Genomic DNA, 24,187 nt, shown 5'->3' with positions numbered 1-24,187 from the left:
AAAAAGAATTAGTTGATAGTTGCTAAGCAGCGTTAATGGGAGCAAAAGGTAGCAGTGTTCTTTAGCTGATTAGTTTATTAATTGTTTGATAGGTGTGTTTGTCTGCAGCTAATCCCCTGTGTTTACAAGAAAGCATGGATCCTAATTAGAGCTGGCTAATCACACCACAACACACAGCCGTCCAATCAATCAAAGACTACAGGAGAGATGAAGGAACAGTGGCAGACAGAGAAAAAGAAACTTAAACGCCTCAGATGGGTCTAGTTCACACGTCAATAACTTCCTTTTCCAACTTTTTGCTGGTGATGAGAGGTCTGAAGCATAAAAGCACACTGCAATACCTGCACCTTTTTGGATCGGAGACGATTCAACATCAGATAAAAACAAAGTAGTCTCTCTCCTTTATGTACTTTATGTATGTGTGTGTACTCACAGTGCATTTGTCTTCCTCCACCAGCTGTGTAAGTGCCACATAAAACACACAATCCATCTCAGCCGTCACAGTAATGGATCTTTACAATGTGTTAGTAAGGTGTTTGTCCACCCCGAGCCTCCACACCAGCTTCAGTCCATATGCTGTTTGCACCATCAGGTTATTATGACCTGTGCTAACATATTGTGCTCAGGAAGCTGCGGTGGCTGAAGTAGTTGTGACACAAACGAAACAGAAACTTGTAGCTTTACTTATGACGAGAGCTTGGTCACAGAACTCAGGCATTTGCTGAACTGTTTCAAAATGTTTCTTACTTCAACCCAAACCACGACCTTTTTACAAAACCTAACCATGTGGTTTCTGGGCCTAAACTAAACCAAACGGATGGTTCCATAATCACGTATTGCTTTTGGAGATAATCCTGCTTATAGGAGAAGGTATTAGGCCAAATGACTACTACTGACTTTAAGGTTGGAGAGCTTATTGTCAGTAGTGGGATACAAACTGTTCCCACAAACTCATTCAATCGATGAGCCTTTGTGTTATGTCTGGGAGCATTTGTCTCTTCACATTTTCACAGAAAAACCTGAATAAATATGTGGTTATATTCTTTTATTAATATAATATTCAGTTTTAGCTAACGCTGCATTATATCAGGGTTCTTAGACTCCAAATGGGTAAAAGGGGAAAAAGGCTCAATTTGGTCTTTTTGCTTTTGTCAGGTAATGAAAATCCCTTAAAAATTGTAAAATGTCTCCACATATGTTGCGCCTTTCTATTCTATCAGTACCCAAAGGCTTTTACTATGATGCTTCTTCACAACATTCAGCCAGAGATGAATTATGAGAGTTGGACACCGGATCAGACATGGCACCTATTCAATCCTATGAACGTTTCTAAACGGTGCATGTGCTGAAAAATATCTTCATCCAGATTCCAGCCTTTAAACTTCACAGATGATCCTCACACTTTGTAATTTATTGGGTCCACAGATCACGTGCACTAGCAACCTTCTCTAGTCGCGCCTCTCGCTTGCTGCATGCATCAATAATGTACTGGTGCCCTAAGTAATCGCCCCGAAATATAATCTCTCCCGTTCCTCTGAGTTTCAGAGTGTCTGCTTATATAAATCTTAGTCACTTAGCTGGTAGGCATTTGCAGAAAAACTATGTAGATAATATTTTCAGGTGAAGTTAATACATTTATGCAAGTCTCCCAACATCATACGGCTCCACAGACGGATGCAGCTTGTGCAGTTGTGTAACTTGGCTGTATAATACAGTATAACTGCCTGTAACCTGGTGACCATTTGCAACAAAAACCAGATTGATTTGGTTTAGTCATAAATGGAAAATATGTGATTCAGATGTTTTATTTATTTTCTCATTTTTAAAAGTTTGGTACAAGCACCTATTTTAACGGTAAAAACGCCTTTCAAAAATGTAAAAATGCTTTTGCTTTTTTCTTTACATAATTTGCGCATCATTGTTAAGAATCTATTCTTCATTGTTGTTGTCTTCTGGTAAATTGTGCATTAGAAACTAGTACTGATCAAAAGAAATGTGTTTCACAAAGATAAAACACGATAGAAAAAAAAATACTAAACGAAAAATACCATTTAAAATGTGTTTTAATGCTGATTATAGGTGGCCACATGTGGATCTTATAGTTTAGAGGCAGATGTTCCAGCTCTTTAGTAGATTAGCCCTGCAGGGTTCTAATCTGATATGTGCTTGAAAAGTGAGGAATCATTAAATAAAATTGCAGAAGCCAGATAACAGAAGCCTGAGCAATGTTGTTAAAACAATTCTTTTTTTAATTCCCATTAAAAGTGCTCACAAATGTAATCAATATCTGTGTATTTCACATTGCACATCACAAATCAGGGTAAAATCTGCACCATATGATGAGCTTTGAATTAGCAGCTGCAGCTACTGGACTGTAGCATGACAGAATGGAGCTTACCGAGCTCTAATTCATCCTCATCCTTTCCTCGCATCATTCTCCTCTGAGCCCTGAGGCCTTTCTGCTGCTCTCCGTCCCTCCAGTGTTTCCCCGTCGACTTGCCGGAGCTCAGCTCTGCCGACTGTCAACGTGTCTGCACAATCCAGCCTCCTTTCACACTGACAAAGTGATAGAAATGTTTTAATGGAATCAAGCTCCATGTTTTTTTTTTTGTTTTTTTTTTGTCACCCCTGTGTTCAGAGGGGTTTTTTGACAGAAACGTCACTCAGTCCTCCGTTTCCTTGGCAACAGATACAAGTCAGCCGTTTCGGCGTTGCTGGGTCGACTACTGGGCTCCTCTCATGTTTTGCCTCTCATGTAGGAGCTTTTCAACTCTGAAAGCCAAGAAAGTATTTCAAGAAAATCAAAAAGATAATGACTCACACTGGGACTGTGTGTGTGGCCATGCAATTTGTGATAATGCAAAGTGCTAATTGATCTGTATCTGCGCTGCATTACCCAGTATCAACATGATAGGCCATTATTCACTGTGATGCACATTTATACAGCATTAACCCCCCACCCCATCCTGCTCTCCTCCCCCCCCTTTTGAAATGTAACTAGTTGACCTGTGAGTCAGTTTCTTCTGACATTGGACGCACTTTGCACAGCAAACTCCATCAGATATTTGCAAGTAAATTAAATGAGTACAGTGTAAAGGTGCAATCGGTATTTTATTGCTAGTCTTTGTACTGTTTTGTCCACCACAGAATCCTCCTATTTTTATTCTTGTCGCTGAACCTTCATGCAGATCTTCTTAACAGATACTAAACACTTAAAGCACTGTTACATGGCAGGCGGATCGGATATTTTCAGAACAGGATGAGAAGACAAAACCGTGGTACACAAACAAATGCGAGCATTGAATCAAACTAAACCCCCAAAAAAGTAGTGAGACGCCACGAACGCCATGAAGCTTTTAATCCTGCCTCTAGTCTCAGCAGCTTGTAGAGGAGACGCACCAGAAGAATCAGCATCTTTCTCAACAAAAGGCTGCATGTGTACTCAGCTCTTCCCATCGTCATGTAAGCTTCTATTCAGCAGGGTGTCTGGCAACTCAAGGCAAACTCCTATTTCCCTCCAACGCTGCAGCTGTCAATCAGGACCCCCCCCACCCCCCCTGCTGTCTGCTTGCCTGGGGGGAGATTGCCCTCTGTTGCTTGCTGTGAGAACTGCAGGAGGAGCCATGAATGGATGGACGGATGAAGAGCTGGAGTTGTTTTTCCCTCTGGGATGTAGGTGAATCAGACCTGGAAGACTCTCTGACAGACAAACATCCTGACAGTTTCAGTCTCCTGAAAGCCATGGATGAGGAAAAGCAAGAGAAGAAGCTCCCTGTGCATCTGAATGTGATACTTACACTTCAGTAAAGTTCACATCAGCCTTGTTGATTTTTATCCAACCCACAAAATAAAAGTCTCCATTTCCTCCTAACTCTGTGTTGTCACCTTCTTCTAAGCAGCTGGTTGGATGGATGATCTTCCACACACGTTCATCAAGTTTGGCCCCTGTTTCAAGGAACTGAATTTAAATTTCAGGATTCTTCAATGACACATGCCGGGCTTAAATACAGCCAACATTTAACACCTGGCAAAGGTGAGAAAGGACCAAGGCAGGTAAAACACTATACATGTCTTTCACACCACTATCATTTTCTATCAACATGGCATCTCCCTGTTCTCTGTGGTAGACGGATTTCACTTAACCTGAAGTTTGGTCATTTGGAGAAAAAGCGAAGACATTTCTGACATGGTTGAACATAGTGTTTTAACAAGCTGCTAAAAAGCCCGGCAAATGGCAGCCGCCATTCAAAGTTGGAGAAACCTTGCGTTGGTGCTGCATGTCTCCAGCTGAGCTTGACAGATTCAAAAGGAACCCACCTACACCACAGAGGACAGCTGAGAATGCAGACGGCTTTATGCACGGATCACGTGACCACGTCTGCATTAAGTAAATTTGTAACCGCAGCTTTAATTCTCCATCTTGGCTCCATTCTGACTGAACAGCAGTTTTCTGCTCCAGAATTCATCCTCTCCTGTTGTCTGATGCAGACTTGGTTGGAATTGCTCCTTTCCCTGTTTAGTGGACAGAGGTAAATGCAGAAACATCCAGAACTGTTGGAAGCATTTCGGAACGTATTCTGCTAAATGCAAAAGCTGCTCAAACCATGGCTGCACTACATGAAGAAGCTGATGTAAAGTGGTGAAAAACGTGCAACCAATAAACTTGTTGCGGAGCTGGACAGCATCACGGACAGAAACAAACTCGTCTCTGTCACTCTTCACGACATCCAGTAGCAACACTCATCGTCCACTTCACACAAACCACGCCCTCAGTAACACATTGCAGCTCGTCCTCGACTCCCTGGTCTCCTACATGAGACCAGCCTCCCTTGTTGCCTCAGCTTCAGTGGTGCTAAACTCTTCCAGGCCCTGACGACCATGCACTGAAAATGAGGTAAAAGCACTTTTGAGCTGCTTGTCGGGCCTCCACTCCCCACTGTTTCACTACCAGCTTTAGTTTTTATTGTCTTTATGTCATTGAGTATTGTTATGTGGACAGGCCATGAGCCACAATGTCCCCATTTTGCACCTTGTCCTGAGCTTTTTTGACATTTTACTTGACAACTTCTCTCCCCCTCATTTCTTGCTATGTCTGCACTGCCGGCTCTTGATAAAAGACATCCACTAATCACAATAACAGGAATAATAATGATATGTATTTTTACCCGTGTCGAATGCCTCTGTTTTGGTGGGTATCTGTACATGAATTGGTGACTGAGGAGCTGTTAGTTGTTGGATATGAGCACAGCAGCTATGATGTGTATGTTTTCATTTTTCTGTGTCAGACTCCTCTGGGAGAAGGATCTAACATCCTGTACTGTATGTGCTCATCTCACCACAACCACAGCACCAAGACGTTTTTTTTTTTTTTACATCTCAACATTAAAAACAAACAGAGTGACAACAGCTTCTTCATGTCGCCTTTTGCTTTTTACCTCTTTTTTTTTTTAAATACTTTTCTTTCCGCCCTCCACCGTTTCATTGATGTTGGCTTTTCAAGAGCACAGGAGTAGCACTCAAAAGAGCGTTGTCACTGTTTTCTCTCCCCTCCCTTTCCTCTGCATCAACACAAAGAAGGCTTTCAATTTTTAATGCACCCAGCTCAGAAAGAGGACGCCCCAAACAAGAGGGAGAGGAGTAGTAATGATGAACAGCTTTAAACAGATGAGAGGTTGTACTTTGCTCAAAATATCCTCTCAGCTTTTACCCCGAAAAAAGAGAAAGGAGGATGCAGTGAGCTGCAGGGATGTTTCAGAATACAATATTTGGAGTGGATAATGCACTTAATTCAAATATTTGTTCTTTCTGGATCAGGAGAAAGGGGTTTAGGACAGAAAGCTGTGTTTTGCATCTTTGACGGCCAATGATGTGATAGCAGGGTGTGTTTTTTCCATTGGGCTCATCGTGGACTTATATATTTACAGTGAATAAACAGTGTCATCTTTATTTTATCAGTAATATGCAAAGTTGCAAAAGTCTGTCACTGCAGACCTTTGACTTTCATCTATTATAAAGAGGCTGCTGAATATGCAAATACATCAGATGATAGGGAAATCATGTTTGCAAGTTTCCGGAACATCAGATCTGCGTAGAGCAAGAATATACATTTCTCCAACTAAACATTTCATTAAAGCTCACATTACAATAAAGAAGATGCAAGATACTTATGTAGATGGTCTGAATGTAAACATACATTATAGCTACGTCCATGAAAATGGCCAGAAAATAGAAAATTTTGAATTCTCACAAAATAGAAACAATGCTTTTAGAAACAGCACCCATGATCTTAATCACTTATCCTGTTATTGGTTGCAGGGATACACCCTGGACAGGTCACTGTCTCAGACTGTTTCGGGGTTTAAGTATGGAGATATCCAGAGACAGAAACCAACTGGTGCTCACATTTACACCTACAAGAGATTTTACATTGACTACTTACAATAAATGGAAAACACCAACTGCTTGTCTTTACATTCTGTGTAAATATAGAGTGTTGCTGCGAAGGATCAATGGTCACTTCTGATTGGTTAAAGACTAAATCCCTTTTCTAATGAGAAATGAGATCACGTGGGTTTGGTAAAATGTGGCTAAAATCTTGCTTTACCTTGTTCAAACGACTGTTTGACAAAGCTTACGAAAATCATTATACTGAAGTACAACATGGACACGATGAGTTGAGGATCAAACCGCCGACACTGTCAAACTACTGAACCAGAGCCAAAAATATGGCTGTTTGTCTTAACTACATTCTGACACTCTGTCTGACACAACCAGGAGTATCTGGTTGCAAACAAATATGGCACCAGGCTTGGCAGGAAGTAGTGGAAGCTTAAGGTTAAAATGTCGGGGTTTTGCAGTGAGTTTGAGCGGTTGGGGTTAGTGAAAGCCAGCGATCCAAGTGATGAGCTCTGAAAACCTTCTAAAAAGTCATTTGAAAATGCTGACAACTTCCAGCTGAAGATAAAAGTCCGCCATCTTGTCAGATCTTTGTCCGCAGCCAGGTGCCTCTTGACATAACACAGCCCTTCTCGTTGATTTGAAGGTGGAACTGTGCAGCATTCTGCAGAATTCTGTTAAAAAAATGGTTCTACAGCACATGACTTGACAAGTGTGACATTTATGGGGTTTGCTTTGTCTTACAAACACAGTATTTCCGCTGTTCCCCTCTAGATTTGCATGAGCAAAGAGGCAACAGTTACTGCAGAGATAACTTTCCAGAGTCGTACATTCTCGTCTTTCAGTATTAAACCACTGCGCTTTGTTTTGGCGTCTAGTGGGCTTTTTATTGACACATTCTGTCCGTCCAACTGGACTTCACCAATGAAAAGTATTTCATTGTCTCACCGGTAGAGAGAACAATACGCCCCCACCGCCAAAGCCTCTTGTGTTGTTTTAATGTAGGACAAATCTCTGTGGGAATACAAGACCCCCCACCAGGCCTCAAGAAGAATATACCACCTACAACCCACGAGAACTATGTGACAGAAGGAGACTTTGAGATCGTGTTGTCAAAAAGGAGCCGCAGTGGTATGTCCTGCCCTGGTGATTTGTCCAGTTTCATACAGAGTACAGTAAGCTCAGACAGTTGTCCATCAGATAAAGTGGCGAGAACCTGCCGGCGTTTCACCAGCCAATAAAGAGCAGCTGATAGCAGCCGCATCTTCCACCTTTTTCAGTGCAAAAGACTGTTTTTTCATCCACATCCTCTTTCTTTCAGTGACTCTCCCAAAATGTGCTTGTCCCCGCATGCTTTGTGAACATGTCACACTGTGTGGCAGGTACTGTCCCCCAACTACCATTTCGTGTCAGCGGACAAGACGAGGACAAAAGGCCACAGTGCAGTCAGACGAGGAGATGTAGTGGAGTAGAAGTGTTAACCCTGCAGCAGAATAGCTTTGGTTCATGTTGTCTGCTGCCTTGACGAGTAACAGGTCACAGGCTCGACCCCTGCTGAGAAAAATTACAAAATAAACCCGACAGAAGCTGCTGGGGATCAGGTTGAGGATGAAGACACACTTAAAACGAGTGGAGACTTTTGCAGTAAATCTGGAGCCTTAAGATACACAATTATGTGGTAACAAAAGGAAGCAGCTGGTTTTAAAAAATCTCTTGCTGCAGGCAAGTGTTAATTCTGTAAAAATTGACAATAATAAGTCTTAATGAGAACGAGATTGTTCTCTGGGAGTATATTTATAAAAATCCTAGTAGTTTATTAGTTTGTAAATCAAGTTAAAGTTTAAATTGTATTCTAACTTGCATCATGTCCGAAATGTCTTTAGAATCTGTGAAAATACCTGATTTTTTTCGCAAAGGCTTTTCAGGAAATCCTGAATGAGTAAAGTGTTCAGTTTCAAATACCGTATTTGGAAGTGAAAAATAAATTGCACTCAACCTATTCTATAAAACCTGGGTATTTATTGTATGTTCAGGCTGAATGTAGATTAAATGGGCAGTTCACTAAAAGAGTTTGTTGCCCCGTTAGAGAAGATTCACATTAAAGCTGAAACTGTCATGATCTTAAACACCTCTTCTACCAGCCACTAAACATATCTACTTTATTAGTGATGCACTTTCAGAACCGTGAGTGTGTCACTGAAGACGAGACAAAATAAAAACCACTGAGATGAACAGTAATAGAAGTAAATGTAGTTTACAGAGAAATAAAACAGCCCCATGCAACAGGACATAAAAAGGCAAACATATAAAAAGCTCTTTGTCCTAAAGTGTTTTAGATGGTGATTTAACAGACAGGCTGATATTTTATCTCTTTCTGGAGACGAGTATCTTTTGTCCATCAAATTTACTGAGAGCTAAAGGAGGCTCAGACAACTGGGCTCAGCTGAAAATTGCTGACTCTGCTCTGTCTGGAGTGTGTGTGTGTGTGTGTGGATTGTGCCCATCAGAATGACTGAAGTCATTTAAAGAAATTTAAAGAGACACTACAGTCGTAAATACGTATTATATAATAATGACACCCAAAGTAACAGTTCAGCATTCGAGGATTTTGTTTTTATGACACTAAGATGAAAAATCTGAACCATCCTCGTGTGTGGATGCTTCTTAGCGTAGCACAAATACTTGAAGCGAAGGAAAATAGAAAACCTATTTTAAACTTTATCCACCAATGACCTCTGAAGCTTATTAATTAGCACAGTAGCACTTGTTTATTTAGGTTTTTTAAAGATTAATGTTTCTCCTGGGAGCTGTGTACTTTAACATGTCTTGGTTAACAACCAGGGAAAGTACTTCACCATACACTTAGGGAAAATGCAACAATGCTGATGCTAAGCAGGTAATATTTACCACGTTCACCATCGGACGCGGGTAAGTGTGTTGCTAACATTTGCTAATTATGATGAGAATGTCAAAGATGAAGTGACCGTAGGAACGTAGGAAAAATAGGAATCCATATGTTTTGTGTTCGACCGGCATAAGACAACCAACATACTGTAGATGTATTACAGTCAATGTCAGGTGGCTGTAATAAATATAGAAATCATTGTGTAATACTTCAGCTCGTTCACGTCCTTAGGGTTACATTCTGATACTTAAAGTACCTGTTGCCGTCTGAGATTCGTGCTCTGAGCTGTCAGTGTCATATTTGACGCCTAAAGCAATGACGCATAATATATACAGTATAGTGGAAATGAGTCTTAGGGAGGTGGACAAGGTGGTGGATGGCACAACAAGACAAAAGACGTCTCCGCGGGAGACAAGGGTTCCACTCTAGTGTGAGACGTTGTGCACTTTAGTTACAATCATAACACAACGTGGCACACGGTGTTACTATAGTAAGGAAGTACGTGTGTGTTGACCCTGTATGTGGCATTTTGTTTTCATGTAATTTATCTTTTAACCTGAAGTTTTCTGACGCTATGGGAACAACTTTATATACACTTTATTATAAAACTGCATTATGCACAGAAAGGAATAGTGATTTTCCTTCGTTGTGCCTCAATCCAAACGAACTGTGTTTGCACAGTTGTAGTCCAGCGTCTTTAGTATAAAAAGGTTTTTAATACTAGCTGCCATTTTTAGTGCCGTTTCTATGGGTCGTATGAGAGGGGGGGGCCTAGGGCAGGTGGCGATTGTGAAGAAAGTGTTATTACTCTTCTCATTCACACAGTAAATATGAGGATTCCCCAAAAATTCTCCCAATTTTTTTTTACTCTTTGCATGAATTTACACATGCGGCCAAAGAATCATACAATACCAGAACAAAGCAGGCAGCAGCCAGCTATACAGTGGCTGAGTGCTACTGTGGTTTATAGTTTGCATTGCCTTGCATGATCAAATCCAAATGTGTCACACTGTGACTTCGCTCTCCCAGCTTCACTCCGCTCACTTTTTCCCTCTGGACCCAAATGGGTCACTGAAGAGAGGCTCAAAGCGAGAGCCCAACCAAAATATTTGAAAGTATTTCCTTTAAAAGGCAAGAGAGTGGGAAGAAAAAAAATAAAAAGATTTATTCTAGCTTTTTGTCATGGTTTCAATCTTTCATATTTCTGTGAGTTCAGCCTTCTGGGAGTGTTGCCGTTGGCGATGGACAGAGCTGCCCGGACAACAAAAGAGGAGTCTTTACTTTTCATCCGTCCTGGCCTCCCTCTCCCGGGGTTAAGATGACCATCGATCGGGCAGGGTGATAAACACAAAGAGCTGCTGGTGGAGACGCTCACAAAGCAGTGCAGCTCTGCCTGTCAATTACCCACAGTCTCTACTAAAACCCTCTCTGGCTGTGTCTCTGCTCTTCACTACATCTCATGTGCTTTGAATGCATCACACTGCCATGCTTTACATCAGTCCTTCTGGCAGAAATATCGTCGCACGAGGGGTTTGAAGGACATTCACAGATACTGTTGTTTATTCTTCCCTGTAAAAAAATCTCTTAGAATCTTCTGCTGAAACTGGCTGTAAGAGCTATTTCACAGCTCAGAGAGCAGTTTAGAAGTTTCCCCCCCTTTTATTTCTGCCACCCACTCTTCTCATGGGAACCACTTCTCCCATGTCCTCTAGAACCACAAGCATCCCCCAACCTCCTCCTCCCCCTCCTCCTCCTCTGGCTCTCGCCCCTGTTCAGCAGAGATCACATGTTTGCAAATGGGCCCCCTGGCTGGGAGGTTCAGCGGTTGGAGAGCTCCCTGGTGGATCCGCCAATTAGCCCTGGCCCCCAGCCTCGGAGAAGTGGAGCGAGGCCGCTGGCGCAGAGAGCTCCGCGACGTCCCCAGAGCTTCCTTCTAACGGGTGACCGCCAAAGATGGGTCGAGGAGAGGCGACGAGAGGAGAGAAGGGAACGTGGGGTGTGGATAATAGATGACCCCTTTGTCTATTTTGCGGCTTAGGGTTTTGAATCAATTGCGGCTTGTTTAGACCTGCCAGGCCCTGCAGCTTCAACTTGGTGGGGAAGAGACAAGCAGCAGAATGAAGAAACTGCTGAAGAAATCTCATCTGTCTCTGCAAGCTCACAATAATATTGATGTGTACAGACGTGAAAATTCAGGATTTCAGCATCTCCTTCTTGGCCTAGGAGCGTTTTTCATCAGAGAAAATTCCGACATTTCAGAGCGAGTCAGTTAAGAATGTTTCCTCAGGTTATAACAGGGCACGGGTAAATCTGACCGGAGCTAGTGACACAATCAATCACCTCTGAACATCTCTTGTATCGATCAGTTGTCTCTCATTTCAGCGGATGACTGACATCTCTGACAGCCACACCGGAATGAGTCATTATGTTTGAATGGTCCCAGTGCAACAGTACTTTAACTAAGGTGACTCAAGTCAGGGTCTTTCAGAACTCTGAGATCTTTCTTACACTGGTGAATAAAGGTTGTGTAAAATTACTAGAATTTCCTCTATTGTGGCTTAAATATGGCCTAAAACGTGAAATAAAAAATGAAAATGATCAGGAGTGAAACTACTGACTACTGCACCAACTTATGTGTGTGGTGAAACCTGTGTTTTTGATAACCTGTGACCTGCTTTTGCTGCAATACTATCATGAGTAGTAGCAGTAGTAGTGGAGAATCATAAACGTAGTATTCTGGAAATTTGGAAACTAGAGAAAGAAAACCCATCTTAGATTTTTGTGTTTGGCAAAACCATCTCGACCTTTAGTAGCTTTTACTAAACAATTCCAGTAATTGTTCCTTTACATCAGCATGGACCGATTTGAGCCAGTTCCTTCTTATGGAACGAGCTTTAGCTCCGGGATGTTGGTTGGTTTCCTGCATAATCCACTTTCTCTTGCTCTTTGGTCCACAGAATATATCCTCTAGCTTCAAAGTTCTTATGCTCCTATAAATATTATTGACAGTATTTTGACTGTACTCTTACTGCTGCACACATGCGCAGTTATAAACAGTAACAAAAAAACCACAGTACAATCATTGGACTACTGGGAAGCAGTTGGTGGTTAAAGACTTTGCCCCAGAGCTGCAGCAGTCACTCAGTGCCGCCAATGAGGGAGATAAACTCTGTTCTTTCAATTTCCTTATGAAATCTAACCAGCAATCATCTGGTCAAAAACATCAGGAGATGTTATTGTGTATTCATTTCAGCACCAGCTGTGACAGGAGCAGTATTACTTCAATACTTGCCTGCATGCTTTGTACATAGCAGTGGAGCTTAAACTAAATGCTTGTGTTGACATGTCTCTCACATCAATGGACAAATGAGTCTGACTCAAAACTTGTTAAATGGCTTTGCATCACATAAAGAATTGCTACACACAGCACTTGTGCTAATATTACACTGCAAATGTGTAATGTTAATTTTCCTCTAGAAAATGGGAGGAACGATTAGAGTTGTGCTTGTACACTAATGACAAAAGTTGGGATGAAACATACTGATGGCAGGCAGTTAGTCGAGTCGTGTTGCGCTGACATTTGAGAGGGAAAGAATGGTTCTCTGGAAAAACCTGACATACTGAGAGAGAGAGAGAGAAATGTTTTTGTTTTCAATTCTCCGAAAAAGAAGCCATCCTGACTCAACAACCTGACATAACACCAGTCTGCTGAAACATTTAGAGTTGAGGCTTAGAGTGCAGACAGCAACGGCAGCCTTTTGAAGCCATCATGCACAAATGCCAAAATGATGGAAAAGAAACAAACAACAAATGCTGAATGCTCTGACTCCTAAAATCTGTATTTTTCTTCAATCAACATTTTTCTTCAACATCGTGCTCCTAAAAACATCTCACACGAATATGAAAATTTGATGCAATTGCATCTGATTATCAGGCTGCGGTGGATAAACTCCATTTTATGGCTGTTTTCCACCAAGTGAGACCATCTGATTATCTGTGTTCAGCCACGAAACACACAACACCATACGAGAGGCCGTGGGCGTTGCAACAATAAGCCTAAAAGATTTCCAGCTAAAATATCAGCGTTCCATTATCTGGGGACCCGAAAAGAATCCAAATACAGAAAACAAATCATTGTTCTGTCTCCGATTCAAATACAAACAGCGCGGCCTATGAAGCCCCTGGTGGGCTCAGCGTGTGAACAAAGCGCGGCCTTTGGCGTGGACGCCGCTGTTTACGCTGGACACACACAGAGAAGTCAAGGAGCTACCTATTTACACACACAAGCCCCGGTTTGCTAAATCAACAGTTTCCTCTGAGCTCTTCCAGGAAAAGCAGAGACTGAATTAACGAGAGCGAGCAGAGTCACGACGCACGGCGCACAGATAGCAGACGGAGCAGCGCAGCACAGAGGTAAAGTTTGCCCGACGCTCTTTGTGAAGAGGACAATGAGGGGGCAGAATTAAGGAAAGTTGGAGAGCTGAGATTAGCCGAGGCTGAGGAGAGACAGAGAGGGGAAGTGAACAGCTGGCTGGGACAGATACTGCTGTTTCAGACCTCGCCCCAACCTCGGCGGATAAACAAACCGACAGTCTGTTTGATTTATGGAGGGCATCACTGACCGGATGGCCATTATTGTGGCTCAAAGACGCCGGAGTGAGCGTCGTCATCATCAGCAAAACGTGTCCGTGTTGCAGCTTCCCCGAGTGTGGCAGACTCTGTGTTGTAGTCTTTGTCAGCTTGGCATCTTCAAACCGTTTTCTGATTCAGCGGCTGACAGTCAGGCTGAACGCAGCCGCTCGGACGCACTGTAAATCATCCGCGCGCGAACACAGAGAAGCTGTTTGGCACCGGGAGACACGTCTTTGTGTCTTCTCGGCGGAGACTTTGTGCAGTGATTAATCATCACGCTCCTCAACGTTAGGAGGTAATTTATGGCTCCAATTCATGGCCTTTATCATTATGTGTAGGCGGGTGGGTGGAGGGAGGATTCATCTCAGGAAAATGCAGCTCGAGAGCTCAGACTGAGAAAACAACTGATGTTCATTGTAACGCCTGAGTGGAACTGTCACGCTGTCCTTTTATTGATCGGACGCCACCGCGCTCTACGTTCATACGGGTCCCCGAGTGTTCGTGAAGGTCCAGAGGTCACTAATGGCTTCTAGGGGGGTCACAAGCTGGGCCTTATGAGCAAACCAGGGATATTTAATATATATATATATATATATATATATATATAATATATATATATATATATATATATATATATATATATATATATATATAATATATATATATATATATATATATATATATATATATATATATATATATATATAATATATATATATGATTAGTCTATGATGAAAATATCATCATGACAAAAAAGCGTCTGTGCAATATTCAATTAAACCAAACGTAGGCTCAGTAGAAACTGTAGAGATAAAATGAAAAATAGAAAATCCAGTTTAATTCGGAGTGAATGAAGTGCAATAAAGAATGCGGAGTGAAACATTGTTTACTGCACCTTGACAGGTTTGTTAGGCGCCTGTCCTCCTCTCTTTTACTGTAGATAAAAATTAATGTCCAACTGACTCTCGGTACACGAACACCATTAAAAACACACATTGCACAATGAATAAATATCACGCTCGCTTGGTAAACACGGCTGCAAAGTTTTAAATTAGAATCCAGCAGGATGGGAAGATACATTCTTAAAAATAGAAATATGCATCTTGGACGTGAAACTGTCGAGAATTATCACATGGGTGATTCGTCCTTCAGTTTTCCACCTGAAACACTGTAGAGACACTTGAATATTGGTACAACTACAGTATGTAGTAAAGGAAAAGAAAATGCATGAAGCGGGCAACATTGTCTGAATTCCGCGACCTCTCACCTCTGGCCGGTGAGCCACTGTACAATCAGTAGCACATTAGGCTTCATGCGATGCACTAAAGACACTGAGGATGTTCTGTTTTATCGCTGTGACCTCTCTTCAATTCCTCCCTCCACCAAAAACACTGCAGCACTCAGCCGAGGGACAGATAAGATGTTCCTCATACTGCCGCCCGGAGAAGAAAAGACGGAGTCCATCGAGCTCTCATTCATCACTTTTAGATCAGTATTGATCAGCTGGCGAGGCAGCAGCAGTGGCAGGGAGATTTACGCTGGCCTTTTACCATGACGATAGGGGTGTTTGACCCGTCCAGAGGCTAAAAGCCTCTCAGCCTGCCGGCGGCTCTATCATCTGCCGCTCCCAGACATGATGGCCGATGAGATATGCTGATGTATCAATCATCTGGCCTCTTCTTCTCCTCCTCTTGTGGCTTGTTGAAAAAGCTCCTGACTCTGCTGTTTTTTGCGCGTTGGCTGAATGTGTGGGCAGATAAACATGTCATCTATAAGTACCTTTTACTGCTCACATATGCTTCAGCCAGATTGGAGATCGGGGCATTTTACAGCTTCCACAACAGAAACCAAATTGTCCTTTAATACAACGCTGGATTTATGGATGCTGCTGACCTCTTTAATCAGTGGTGTGTATTCAGCGAGCTGCTTTATGGGCCTCTGTGAGTCACTCCGGACCTGATTTGGATCTGAGGTTTTGCTGGTGCCGTCACATTTCATCGCAGAGACGACTGTCAGCACTGCGGCGTCTGCCAGTTAAGATGATGAGCGATGAGAAGAAGCATGGCAGCATACACTGGCCACACGAGTATCTTCAGAGTTTTCAAATATTTAGATTTGATTTTAAAGAAGTTCAACGACGCAAAACAAAGTAGAGCTGCTGAAAGTGCAGCGTTACTTTTGCATGTAAGACAGTAGAGTTAGTTACAAGTTTATTCATTTAGCACATCACCAACAAAGATCCAACTGATGTCACATAAGAAATGCAAAGGCCATTAGGATTAAATGTATTTCAACATTTCAACATTTCCAATGTTGTGCCATTCAGTGTTCACTCCCATAGATTAGTGGGGCCCTACTCCACAGCTGGCTTTTATCATGTGCTGGATGCTGGTCTTCATAGTACCAATACTAAACACGAGGTGCAACAAAATGTACTTGGTTGACACCAACATATGTTCAATCGAGACGGCTTTGATGAGCGCTGACCTTGATAGCTTTTCAGTTTTGGGACTATATGCATGTGTGTCACACGAGCTGAGCCTTTATAACCAGGATATGGAGGTGCTGGCTTCCTGGAAGTGAGTTCTTCCATGAGACAGAGATGTTTCATCATAAAGTTGAAAAACTAGAAGAAGTTTTATTTTGTATCCATTTTTTAATCGGCCGAATGGACCAAAACTACTCACAATGGCAGTTAGAGATTGTGGTCATGGACCCTTCTTTTCATTTCCACCACACCTGCACTCACCCACCTGATGGTGACTCGTCTACCCACATGAGGTTCGCAAACAGAGATTGTCCTCCTGCCACCTTGGTTCAAAATGTGGTTCGTTTAAACTGTTCATAGAGCACAATAGCAGGTTAGTTGCCCAATTTGATTATAGTCTTATTTAGCCGTTCCATCAAAAGTGGCTTTCTTCTAGCACCGTGTTGTTCTACAATAAGTACCTCTTCAACTAAAAGCCAGATTTTCATGATATTATTGGTCCCCAGAGAATGGACGCTTTTGATTTTAATAACTCTGTGACCTGTGGCACCATCGTCAGGAGTTTGCTGGATCGTCAGCACTTTGCTTGAAATTTCGCAAACTTTAAATTCTAACCTTTGTCATTTATCTTTTTTTATTGGAACACAGGCAACGCGTCAAACTGTCAAAATATTTCACTTTACCTCTCAGTTATGTGCTGCAGCAGTGGGTTTAAAACAACTGGTTTATGACAAACGTGTTCTTCCTGTCTCTGTGTCCTCCAGCCTGACTCCTCCGGCCTTTTGCTGCCGTCTGACACCTGTTGTTTGTGCACAGAGTTGATGCTGGAGCTGGCTCTGATGTCTGCAATGACTCACCCCCAGCTCAGACAGAGAAACTCCTCTCGACAGCTCAGCGTGTTAGAGCGAACGCAGACTCCTCTGTCGCTGAAGTGTCTGTGTGGAGAGTGAGCTGGCTGCTTGTCGGACCTCTCAGCATCCTGGGCGAGATGAAGGTGGGCGGACTGTGTCGCTACGTGCTGCTACAGTGCGCATTTCATCTCTTCATTCAGTTTGTGATTCTTGCTTCGCGGCCGCAAGGGTGGTAAGAGTCTGGCATTCAGACTGAAGCGGCACTGGCAGAAAAGAAAAAGAGAGAGAGAGAGAGAGTGTGACTCAGTGTGAATGTGTTTGTGTGAGAGAGCATCTAACGAGAACTACTTCAACTTCTGAGGAATTAGTAGTTCTCTGCAAGGAACAAGGTTTGCATGCAAATATGTTGGCGAGTTGGGAGAAAAGAAAATGTGACATTTTTCTCACAATTGTCAGTTTTACGTTTGAGTTTTCTCACCTGAAACATGTAAACGAGACAAAGAGGAAAAGGAAAAATACACTTAAACTCCAATGATAAGGACTGCGAGCAGAACAGTCTTAATAAAGGGATAGAATATTTGCACTTTGCAGTTCACAGAGCTGCCATTTGCATTAGGGACACAATAGCTCACGATAATCCCTGCTACTCCAGTGGGAATTGCATAACTTACATTCACGATAGCTTGTATTCACTTACATATGCGGCATGTTTGTTTCTATGATTTTGCAAGTACATTTTGGACTCAGTGGACAAAAAAGATACGAACTGATGCAGCAAGTTGCATCAGGTGTAACCTAAACACAACCAGAAAATACTTCCATAACACTGTAATCACACAAACTGGACATATTGCGGCAGAAAACCCGATATTTTGCTGCAAAATCTGATATTTTGCTGGACTGAACTATGTTGTCTGGTAACATTTTATTGAAATGCTCAGTATCAACGTATTTGCAACTCTTCATTTACGTTACATGTCAACATATTCTCATTATGTTCCCAGGAAATGTGATGTGCTTTAAATGGCGTTGTATGGGAATGACATTTTTAGGACACAGGGCTGCACGTGGCCCTTGGTTGTGTGTGTTCATATGCAGTGGTGAGCCTTTGTAGACCTTCATCCATGGGTGATGAACCAGTGGAAGCACTTCTCTCTTGGCTGGCTCATAAAATTCTATTAAAGTCAGTGTTACTGCACCTTAGTGTAATGTGTTTTCTTGTTTTATCTACGTTTCCTGAACAAAACCAGAACCAAAACCAAACATTAACTAAGCATATGAATATAACAGTCCCACTTTTTCACATTTATATTTTCATAAGTCTGGTTTCACCGGGCACACGCTTTCTGATCTGATTATGTATAGTGGTCTTAAAGGTTTGTTCCATTTGATTGGACTTTAAACCATTACTACTTATGATTTTTTTTTTTTTTAGGGGAAGCTCAAATGAGGTCGCACTCAAAAAATGAGGTGTGGGGGTATAAAATATGAACTAGGACTGGGCTGTGGATTTCAGACCCAACTTTATTAGATTTCACAGAGCTTCCTCCGGAAATGCTAAAGGCTTTTTACTTCTGTGCTTCCTTGTTTTTAAACCCTATGCAGTCGTACTCAGTAAACAAACTTTAATGTGAAAAAACGTCTTCTGCTCTAAGTGGTATTGTTGCTATCCATTGAGAATAAACACATATAAAAGTACTTTGTTTTAAAAAGGGAACTCCGATTTACTTAGAACCGGACTCACAATCCTTAGATTCATTATTTTTCCTCAGTATCAAAAGTAATTCGGTGATTGTGGTTGGTGGCCTCATGGGTATCGTGCAAACAGAGCTAAAGCTCAGAATCCCACCAACACGAATCTCATATCCCTTAAACATTCATAATCTGAAAACTACTAATGTAGAAACGTCTGTTGTTTTCTTACCTGCCCCAGAACAATCATGGGTTCTTTTCATCATCTGTTCCATCTCATGACCAACAGATCTGCACCTGCTGATTCTCCACACCCCCAGCTCCTCACCTGTTCCCCATCAGCCCCATAAGGCTTGAAGGATAACTTTGTTTTTGCAGAACAAATGATCAGTATTAATCAGTCTGCAGCCTGGTGTTGCACACTGCTCCACTGTGTGACATGTTCAGTTCAAAACACTTAAAAAATAAACATTAAAAAAACTGTAAAGAACTTGCCCAAGATTTTCTTTTTTTTTTTTTTTCTATATTCTCTTAACTGTTTTTTTATGAGGTGTCTTGAATGAAGGAACATGTCATCGAGTGAAGTGGTGTTAACCTTTACAGTGCTACAGTCTTTTGTGTTTATTGTGCTTCCATAGATTTCCGAACACGCTTCACCATTGCCTTTACTTTACATATATTTTTTACTTCTATTTGTTGTTCTTTTGTTAGCAGAATGTGATAATTTAACACTAATTACTGAGACGTTGTGATAGAGCTATATGTAGAATCTGTGTTGTATGTTAATTTGCGTTGCTGCCTGTCTCGTCAGGACACAATAGCAAAAAGAGATTCTTAAAATCAAATTTCCAAGTAAAATAAAGGTTAAAAATAAAAACAAGAGCAAACATACCTGCAGCAAGCTCACAGGCTTCCTCTCTCTTTTAGCTTTATTTCTTCATCTTGAGAATTCAAATAAAGATGAACTGCTTAACTATACTTTTGGAGTCTCTGAGCTAAGAAAACAGTCTGTGGTTCAAAAGGTTGGCCTGGACTCCCCCCAAAGGTGAAGCACACTGCTTTGTAAATGCACCAGTGCTATAGGTAAAATAAGAAATAATAAAACATAACATTAAGCTTCTTTTAAGCCTTTCCCACTGGGCCTAGTGCAGCAGAGTCCTTCCTCTTTATCACTTTAACAGCAGTACCTTCAGTATGTTCCTGGAGTTTCAGCAACAGAAAAACACCTAATGGAAACTTGGTTTGCAACTCTGCTTTCATCAGACACACAGTCAACAAGAATTAGAGCCACTGCGCATAATTTCATCTCCCTCAAACCTTTTTTCCCTGCGACTTCCCGCTTCAGGTTTTTCCTGTGGTTTGTGAATGGGACCATCACGATCAGTTTCAAGCACTGACAGAGAAGTGGCTGCTTTCAGAGTCAATTTAAATCACAGGCCTCATTTCCTGTGTGTGATGAAACTCCTCACTCTCGCTGAAGCTTGTCCACACAGTCCACAGTAGTCTGTGTTCCTAGTCGCACCATTCAATATGATGTACTGTAGTCTCGCTGCACATTAAACTGCTGCTCCCCAGCGGCTACTAATAGTAAATCTAGCAACAGTGTGTGCGAACCAAAAAGTCATGTGACCTCACCACATGCTTCACTGACTCGGGCGTAGATCAAGCAGTAGCGTTTTTCTCATATGACATTGTCCAGAGTTGCTCTCTCACACATGTAGCAAACATGTTCTGACCTACTGAAAATGTGGAACCTTATGTTGGACATAACATTGTGCTCGATGCGAAACGTGATTGGTTGAAATCACATCAGGCAGCAACAGTTGTATGACGGGTCACTTGCATCCAAAGGTGACAATCAGGTGAAAATAAAAAATTCCCAAGATGATTTCATTATTTGTGGACTGTTAAAGAAACATATTAATTTCCCCTCTATAGACACTAACATTCGTTAGGTTGTTTCCACTCGGTCTGATCATGTGCCTGCTTCTGTTCCTGGACATACTCCATCAGTGTTAGCATCACTTGTGACATGCACTCGCTGACAAAGTGTTATTATTAGTGGCCTGGTGGTTCAGTGGGTAGAGCATCATGCAGAGATGCACCAGGTGTGTGTTTGAGCTAGACACTCAGCACTAGCTCCCTGTGGCTACCAATTGCTCCCCCCTGGGCGATGGGTTAAGTAACACGTACATGTGTCCTGTGATGACAGTAAAGATTCTCTTCTATTACAGATAAAAATTAGGGACAAAGCAAAATATGACCTGGGTTTGGAAAAGCCAGTACGATCCATTGAGAGCATCCTTTCTGAAAACTGTCAGTCACAGTTCCAGGCTTCACGTGTTTGATTCCCTCCGTAGCACCTTAGTACAGTATAGTAGGACTGATCACACTATGTGAGTACATATGACAGTATTGAGGATGCTCTCAAAGCCGCAGAGTCTGACTGACAGCTCTCTGCTGGATGTGACACCGTTTCTGAACCATGGGAACTCGTTAGAGCACATTCTGACTCTGTAGGTGTGTGTGTGTTGCTGCTGCTTCCTACTTTTAGCAGGAAGCAGCAGCTCCGTTCTGTTCTGCTCACTCTGTTCAGCAGGTTTCTTGCTCTCTAATCAGGTAGAGAAGCTTCCTGCCGGGACAAAAAGGGACAACGCTGCCCTGGGAAAACAATTCAGCCATCATCCCTCCATAACAGCGATGGCCACAGTCCTAATTTATCTCCCAGTGTGTCATCTTTTTTTCCCCATACTGGAGGAGAATTTCCGCGCAGAGCGAGCTCCAGCTCTTAATACTCTCTCGTGTCTCGCACACAACAAACAAATGAGGACAGCAAATCTTTGTTGCCAAGTAGATTTACTTTTATCTGTGGTATCACCTCGCTCCCTGACCACTCATAAGATTAGAGGGAGCAAGCTGCAACATTGGAGCTGTTTTGTCAGCTCTGATGACGCTGTCCTGCTGCCTTTACCTCACAATAAATCTGGAAGGTTTTTTTTTTTCCTTCGCTCTCAGTACAAAGCTTTAATCCCTCCCTCCCCTCCTCCTCCTCTGTGAGAGAGGCAGGTAATAAACTGCAGAAAGGATGATGTTGAGGTTTCTCACTTGGACTTTATTACCTTTTTTCTCAGCGAGCAGGTGAGCACGTGTCTTCTTCTTGCTGTAAGTAGCAGCGTAGTTGAGAGAAGGGGTTGGGGTCTGCACACGTGCTGCGTCCAGTTGTACTGTTTATAACCATGGGCCATGTGCACCAACAGTGAACTAGCATGTTTCATAAAGTAAGCGTACACCCCACATCTCCACATGTGACCACATATATTTTGCATACACTGCTTGACCAAAAGGAAAGTCAGCATCTAGCTTTAACTAAGCAAACAGGTCAGAGGCTTCCACTGGATATTTACTGCAGTGATTAATATGTCTCAGCTGGCAACACGTTTTCCAACCCTAACGGATGCGATGAGGAGCTGACTACCTGAATTTACTGACAGAACAGATTTTTCCATCGCCGGATCTTTTCTTCCCTGAAGATACAAGAATATTTCAAGATGACAATGCCAGGATTCATCAGGCTTAAACTATAAACGAGTGATTCGGGCACCGTAAGATATTATTTCCGCACACGGATTGGCCACCTGAACCCCACTGAGAATCTTTGGCTTGTGCTGGAGACCACTTTACGCACTGGTCCGACTGGTCTCCCATCATCAATAAAAGATCTTAGGTGAAAAACGAATGCAGGTCTGGATGCAAATAAATGTAGTAACATTGCATAAGCTCATTGAAACAATTCCACAGTGAATGTGTGCTGTAATTAAAACCAAAGGCGGTGCAACAAAATATTCGAGTGTGGGTCTTTTTGTTTGGCCAATCAGTGAATTTATTCATATGCATGACATCATCTGAACTCCTGATGATGAAAAGGTGTTAGAAAGATGGTACCTATAGCATCATTCACTGACACATTGGTACCTCAGCACATCACACTTAACATTTTATAATGAGTTAAATATTATTATGACAATATTCAGATAAGGAAATTTTTTTTAGCAACGCTACCTTTAACCAGCGTGACCACTGGGACCCTCTCTGGTGATACTCTGGTACCCCCACCTGGATGGTAAGAGGGTTATGGTGACTGTGGGGTTGGGTGGGGTCATTTGTGATGCTGAGGGGTCCTCAGGCGCATAGTGTCCTGATGACCTGCTGTGTTTCTCTGCAGTTTCCGCACCGCACAGCGATCCAGGTGTTCAGGGTGGTCACCATGGTGCCTCCGTAGAAAAATTATGAGGAAAGCGTGATGGAGGTCGAAGCCGGTGGAGACACTATATAGGAGAGGTATTCTGTGATCTGGACTCCCAGAAAGGTCCTAAAAACATTTTTCACAAACGTTGTTAAGCTGCAACGTGATGATGATGATGAAATGTAAATAAAGACAATGCAGTCATTTGCCAAACTGATTCATTTGAAAGCAATTGTTGATTGTAAATAGTGTGATAGTGTAACGTGTTGCATCACTGCCTCTGTAAGTGTTTGGGAACTGAGAAGAGCAATTACTTTATTTTTAAGAGCATGTTTTTTCCAATTATAGCTTGATATTGGATTTCAGTTACTCAACATTTGGGGCCCTTTTTGTCATATATTTTATTTCACAATACACTAAAAGGTCTGGACTGCAGGCAGGCCACTTTATTATTGGGTTTTGGCCTTGTCCCTTGACACATAAATGGATTTCTCTATATTGTCAGAATTTTTTAATGCTATTATGAACAGCAGATGATGTAATCGCAAAATACTTTATTTTAAGAAACATCAATTTCAAAGTGTTAAGCAATTTAAAGCACTTTATTTTTTTTACTGACCTGATGCCATTTAGCCCCATCTTATACAGTGCATCATATATTTAGTGCCTTATATATTCATACCCCTTGAAAATTAACACATTTTGTCACGTTACAACCACAAATGTAAATGTATTTTAGTGCAATGTTATGTGATAGACCAACACAAAGTGGTACATAAATGTGAGGTGGAAGAAAATTTTTAAATGGTTTTCAGAGTTTATTACAAATTTGTATTCAGCCCCTCTGATTCAAAACCACCTTTTTACTTTGTAAAAAGGTGGTTTTACTTTTTCTACAATTACAGCAGCAAATCTTTTGGGGTTTGTCTCTACCTGCTTTGCACATCTAGAGAGTGAAATCTTTGCTCATTCCTCTTTGC

The 24,187-nt window shown here is 41.9% G+C and overlaps 1 long non-coding RNA gene across 1 annotated transcript; it reads left to right on the top strand.

The window, feature by feature from the left end:
* Positions 1–13,401: 13,401 nt before the first annotated feature.
* LOC137134667 (uncharacterized) lies at positions 13,402–18,470 on the top strand. The gene is made up of 2 exons (XR_010915456.1): positions 13,402–14,228; positions 17,186–18,470. It is a non-coding gene; the product is annotated as an uncharacterized lncRNA (long non-coding RNA).
* The last annotated feature ends 5,717 nt before the right edge of the window (positions 18,471–24,187 follow it).

The sequence above is a fragment of the Channa argus genome, chromosome 10 (assembly GCF_033026475.1).
Source record: "Channa argus isolate prfri chromosome 10, Channa argus male v1.0, whole genome shotgun sequence".
Classification (NCBI taxonomy): Eukaryota; Metazoa; Chordata; class Actinopteri; order Anabantiformes; family Channidae; genus Channa; species Channa argus.
Note: the sequence above shows the minus strand (reverse complement) of the source record. Positions and strands in the feature narration are given on the sequence as shown.